Raw genomic sequence first — 6,557 nt, forward strand, 5'->3', positions numbered from 1 at the left:
GCTCCCACCAAAAAAGAAAAGCGCATTGCTAGAATGTAATCATTAGCAAATATCTCACAAACCCAAATTGAGCAGTAGTGTAAAATATTGGTACTCTGATCTGAAAATGCTCATTTAATAATTTATTTGCAGCCCGGGCCCGGAGAGATAGCACAGCTGCGTTTGCCTTGCAAGCAGCCGATCCAGGACCAAAAGTGGTTGGTTCGAATCCCGGTGTCCCATATGGTCCCCCGTGCCTGCCAGGAGCTATTTCTGAGCAGACAGCCGGAGTAACCCCTGAGCAATGCCGGGTGTGGCCCAAAAACAAAAACAAAACCAAAAAATAATAATTTATTTGCAGCCCTATGTTCATAGCAACATTATTTACAAGGGTCAAAACATGACCTCAACAATCTAAATGCCCACTGACATAATTTCACTTCTTTTTATTTTTGGGTTTGCAAATTTCATTTGTTTGTTTTTGTGCTACACCCTCAGACCTCAGGGACTGCTCCTAGCTCTGGACTCAGAATTTCGTGGCGGTGCTTGGGAGACCATATGAGATGTTGAGGTAAAACCCAACTTGGGAGCATGCAAGACAAATGCCCTGTCCTCTGTGTTATCACACCAGCCCCTATACCTTTTTTTTTTTTCCTTTTTAATGTGAAGGTTAGTTTACTTATTTGTTTTGAATCACACTAACTGTGCTGGGTCACACTTCTCTATGATCAGGGGTCCATTCCATGCCAGGAATCAAGCCAGGTTTAGCCACATGCAAAGCAAGATCCTTAACCCCTTAATTCCAGTTCCTATATTATATTTTGGAGCATATAGGCCATCATGACAATCTTTAAGTAATATTAAAAAATATATACTGATTGGGGCCTGGGGCGATAGCACAGCGGTAAGGTGTTTGCCTTGCATGAAGCCAACACAGGACAGACCCTGGTTTGAATTCTGGCATCCCATATGGTCCCTCGAGCCTCCAGGAGTGATTTCTGAGCGTAGAGCCAGGAGTAACTCCTGAGCGCTGCCAGGTATGACCAAAAAAAAAAAAAAAAAAAAAAAGAAAAGAAATATACTGGGCCGGGGCGATAGTGCAGGGATAGGGAGTTTGCCCTGCTTGCGGCAGATCTAGCACGGACTGCGCGGACTGCGTTTTGACCTCCAGCGTCCCATCTGGTCCCCCAAGCCAGGAAAGATTTCTGAGTGCAGAGTCAGGAGTAACCCCTGAGCATCACCGGGTATGGCCCAAAAACGCAGAAAACAAAACAAAACAACAATAAGAAAATATACTGAAGGCTGGAGTGATAGTATAGCAGGTAGAATACTTGCCTTGCCAGAGTTTGATCTCCAGCATTCTGTATGGTTCCCCATGCACCACCAGGAGTGATTCCTAAGTGCCAAGCCAGGAGTGACTCCTGCGCACAGCTGGATGTGGCCCAATAATCAAATAAACAAATAAGAAACAAATATACAGTTTGATGTAAATTCTAAATTTTTTTTTTTTTGGTTTTTTGGGCCACACCCGGTAACGCTCAGGGGTTACTCCTGGCTATGTGCTCAGAAGTTGCTCCTGGCTTGGGGGACCATATGGGACGCCGGGGGATCGAACTGTGGTCCGTCCAAGGCTAGCGCAGGCAAGGCAGGCACCTTACCTCTTGCGCCACTGCCCGGCCCCAAATTCTAAATATTTTTATTTTAAATATTAAAGTTCATAATTTAATATTAAAATAAATCACGGGCCGGGCGGTGGCGCTGGAGGTAAGGTGCCTGCCTTGCCTGCGCTAGCCTAGGACGGACCGCGGTTCGATCCCCCGGTGCCCCATATGGTCCCCCAAGAAGCCAGGAGCAACTTCTGAGCGCACAGCCAGGAGTAACCCCTGAGCCTCACAGGGTGTGGCCCAAAAACCAAAAAAAAAATAAATAAAATAAAATAAATCACTAACCACACAACCAGCTGCAGCAGCATTTGAGATTCTGTGAGAACAACCTCTGTTCCCACCCTAGAAGTACTGAATCATAATCTGCATTTAATAAAATCCCTTGAGTGATTCATTTGCACGTTGAAGTTTTAAAAAGCACTGAGTTTGAACTTTCAGCAGTAGTAGCAGAAATCCATCTTGCTCCTTTGTTTAGTTTCTTCTTTGTCAATGGTTATTTCTGGCTCTATTCCATGTCACTTCGGAAGTGCTTTGGCACTGCACAACATAAGCGAAACTGCTGAGCCATTGACCCAGCCTCCATCCTGGTCTTACCGCCAAACTGCAGATAGTGGGCCAGAACGAGAGCACAGCAGGTAAGGAGGGCACTTGCCTTCAAGCTGTCTACCCAGGTTCAATCCCCTGTATCCCATTTGGTTCCCAGAGCCCACCAGGAGTGATTCCTTTTTTTTTTGTTTTTGTTTTTGTTTTTGGGCCGCACCCGATAACGCTCAGGGGTTACTCCTGGCTACGCGCTCAGAAGTTGCTCCTGGGACGCCGGGGGATTGAACCATGGTCTTTCCAAGGCTAGCACAGGCAAGGCAGGCACCTTACCTCTAGCGCCACCGCCGGCCCAGGAGTGATTCCTGAGCCCAGAGCCAGAAAGTAATTCCTGAGCACTGGAGGGTGTGGACAACAACAATAAAATGCAGGTAGTAAAAATTCATCCCCTGCAGGGCCAGAGAGATAGTACAAGGATTAAGGAACTTGCCTTGCATGGCAGCCCCAGGTTCATAGCAACACTATTTTGACCCAGAAGTACAAAGCTGGGAGCAAAATCCCACAGGATTTTGTGACCCCAAAACAAAACAAAACAAACAAACAAAAAACACAGAAGTTAAGTCTAGCTCTTTTAGCCCCAGAAGTTGAAGATAAAAGTGAATATTAAAAAAAAAAAAAAAAAAAAAAAAAAAAGGGGCCCGGAGAGATAGCACAGTGGCGTTTGCCTTGCAAGCAGCCGATCCAGGACCAAAGGTGGTTGGTTCGAATCCCGGTGTCCCATATGGTCCCCTGTGCCTGCCAGGAGCTATTTCTGAGCAGACAGCCAGGAGTAACCCCTGAACACCGCTGGGTGTGGCCCAAAAACCAAAAAAAAAAGTGATGGGGCTGGAGAGATAACATGGAGGTAAGGGCAGAAGGATGTGGTTCGAATCCCGGTATCCCATATGGTCCCCTGTGCCTGCCAGGGGTGATTTCTGAGCATAGAGCCAGGAGTAACCCCTGGGCATTGCTGGGTGTGACCCCCCCAAAAAAAAGTGACTACTACTGGGGATATGGTTCAAGAAATAAAGTACACACCTAATTTTGATTCCTGGCATCCACTGCCAGCCCCACCCACCCAGCACTACTAGTTATGGTCCTGGTGGCCTCCAAGAATCACTAGTTGTGTGCCTCATGGCCCCTGAGCACCACACACAGATGACCATGGGTGCAAAATCAAGAAGCCTAAATAATCAGGAAGTGGGACTCATATCACCTAGTACCCTCCCTCGTAGTGTGTAGCTCATATATTTTTTATTTACTTATCTGCTTATTTTTGCTTTTTTTTTTTTTTTTTATGGTTTTTTAGGTCACACCCGGAATTGCTCAGGGGTTACTCCTGGCTGTCTGCTCAGAAATAGCTCCTGGCAGGCACGGGGGACCATAAGGGACACCGGGATTCGAACCAACCACCTTTGGTCCTGGATCGGCCGTTTGCAAGGCAAACGCCGCTGTGCTATCTCTCCGGGCCCCTTATTTTTGCTTTATTTAGGGATCACACGTAAAGATGTTCAGGTGTTACTCCTCACTTTGCACTCAGGACTGATGGACTTGAGGGAACATAAGGGAAAAGAGGATGTAACTCGGGGCTGGGCGGTGGCGCTAAAGGTAAGGTGCCTGCCTTGCCTACGCTAGCCTTGGACGGACCGCGGTTCGATCCCCCGGTGTCCCATATGGTCCCCCAAGCCAGGAGCAACTTCTGAGCGCATAGCAAGGAGTAACCCCTGAGCGTTACCGGGTGTGGCCCAAAAACCAAAAAAAAAAAAAAAAGAGGATGTAACTCTAGTTGGTTGTGTGCAAGGCAAGCTCCCTACCCATTGTACTATAGCTACCCACTGTATAAGTCTGGTCCATATATATATAATATATATAATGTTATATATATTAATAATATAATATATAAAATATAATCTCTCCTCATATACTATTATGTATTATTCCCTTATGTCCCTTTTATTTTGGGGGGGGAGTAGGAGTAGGGAGTCACACCCCATGGTGCTTGGGGCTTACTCCTAGCTCTGCTCTCAGGGATCATTCCTGTCAGGGCTTGAGGAACCACGTATAGTGCCACCACGAATAGAACCTGGGTGGGCTCCTTTCAAGGCAAGGCTGGTCTCCATGCTTCCTTGCTTCTTTTTCTCCCTCACCTTCCCCCCAGGCAACATCTTATATTCTTTATTCCAAACTGCAGACCCCTCCCAGCTGTGGGTGGATGGGTCTGACCATCTAGTGATATTAACAAAGGGTATTGGGAGAGGGGAACCTCACATTTATACCCTACTACCTGCTGTACCTTACTCCCACAATCCTTTTTAAATGTTTACTTCAGGGCCAGAGAGATAGCAGAGCAGATTGGGCAAGTTTGATCATCATCCATAGGTCCCTGAGCCTATCAAGAGTAATTTCAGAGCACAGAGCCAGGAGTAGCCCCTCTGTACTGCTGGGTGTGGTTTCCCCCAAAAAGAATTTACTTCCCCTAAGTAATCGATAAACATAGTTAGAATAGGAATCATTTGCCTCATGTGTCATAGTTAGTAGCCAGATACCAAAAGGTCTGGCAAGTGATTGTCTAACTATATATATATTATATATATATATAATATATATATATATATATAAGATTCATATATATATACATATATAAATTCATATATATATACATATATATATATATATATTTGGTTTTTGGGTCACACCCAGCAACACCCAGAGGTTACTCCTGGCTCTATGCTCAGAAATCGCTCCTGGCAGGCTCAGGGGACCATATGGGATACCAGGATTTGAACCATGACCTTCTGCATGCAAGGCAAACACCTTACCTCCATGCTATCTTTCTGGTCTCTAACCTCTTTTTTTTTTTTTTTTTTGCGGGGGTGGGGTTGGAGGTGAGGGTTGGCCATACCCAGCTGCACACAGGGTTACTCTTGGCTCTGCACTCAGGTCTCATTCCTGGCAGTGCAGGGATCATATAGGATGCCAGGTCCGCCTCATGCAAGGCAAATGCCCTCCTCACTGTGCTATTACTCTGGTAACTTCTGAGAGACTATATTTAAAGCACACAATGAAACAACCCAGTTATATGTTCTGCTTTTAGACAACTTCAAATGATTTCCCTTTTTTTTTTTATTTATTTATGTATTGGGGGGCCATGCCCAGCAAGCTAAAGGGTTTACTCCTTGCTCTGCACTCAGGGGATTACTCCCAGTGATGCTCAAGAGACTATTTTGGCTGCCTGGGATCGAACCAGGCAAGGTAAACACCCTTTGTACTGTACACTCTCCAGCTCCAGTCAGCATTTCAACTCAGGAATCAAACAAATCTGAATCCATATAGACATCAGGTAGATAAGTCCTTATAACTCTCTGAATTTTTATTTTATTTTTATTTTTAATTATTTATTTTGTTTGGGCCACACCCATTTGACGCTCAAGGGGTTACTCCTGGCTAAGTGCTCAGAAATCGCCCCTGGCAGGGCCGGCGAGGTGGCACTAGAGGTAAGGTGTCTGCCTTGCTAGCACTAGCCAAGGAAAGGACCACGGTAGCCAGGAGTAACCCCTGAGCATCAAACGGGTATGGCCCGAAAAACCAAAAAAAAAAAAAAAAAAAGAAAGAAAGAAAAAAAAGAAAGAAAGAAATCGCCCCTGGCTTGGGGGGACCATATGGGGACGCCGGGGGATCGAACCATGGCTAGCGCTTGCAAGGGCACACACCTTACCTGTAGCATCACCTCACCAGCCCCTTGGATTTTTATTTCTATTTTTAGTGGTTAAGGCACATGAGCTTTTGAATAAGAAAGCCTAGCTTTTTTTTTTTTTTGTCTCATTTATTTCACCCTTTTTAGCTCTGTAAACTTGGCCAAGTTACTGAATGTCTTTGACCCTCAGACAAATACAGATCTATATCAGAAGTTTATCATGGGAAAATGTATGTCAAATGCTTAGCACAGTGCCTCAGCACCTATTTGTCATCCATAATTCATAACTCTACAACATTTTACTCATCTTTGAAATAAGGATAATCAGCCATAGCAAAGGATGTTATGAGTGCTTAGATGAGATAACACTGGAGGGACTCCAGAAATAGCTCTAAGAGCTGAGCATGTGCCCTTGCAAGAGGGCTTGGTTTTATTCTTTTTTTGGGTTTTTTTCTTTTTTGGTTTTGTTTTTGGGTCACATCCTGACAGCACTCACGGGTTACTCCTGGCTCTGGGCTCAGAAATCGCTCCTGGCAGGGCTCGGGGGGACCATATAGGATGCCAGGATTTGAACCACCATCCTTCTGCATGCAAGGCCCTAACTCCATGCTATCTCTCTGACTCCAGGAGGGCTTGATTTG

This window comes from Suncus etruscus, chromosome 1, assembly GCF_024139225.1.
Source record: "Suncus etruscus isolate mSunEtr1 chromosome 1, mSunEtr1.pri.cur, whole genome shotgun sequence".
NCBI classification, from domain to species: domain Eukaryota; kingdom Metazoa; phylum Chordata; class Mammalia; order Eulipotyphla; family Soricidae; genus Suncus; species Suncus etruscus.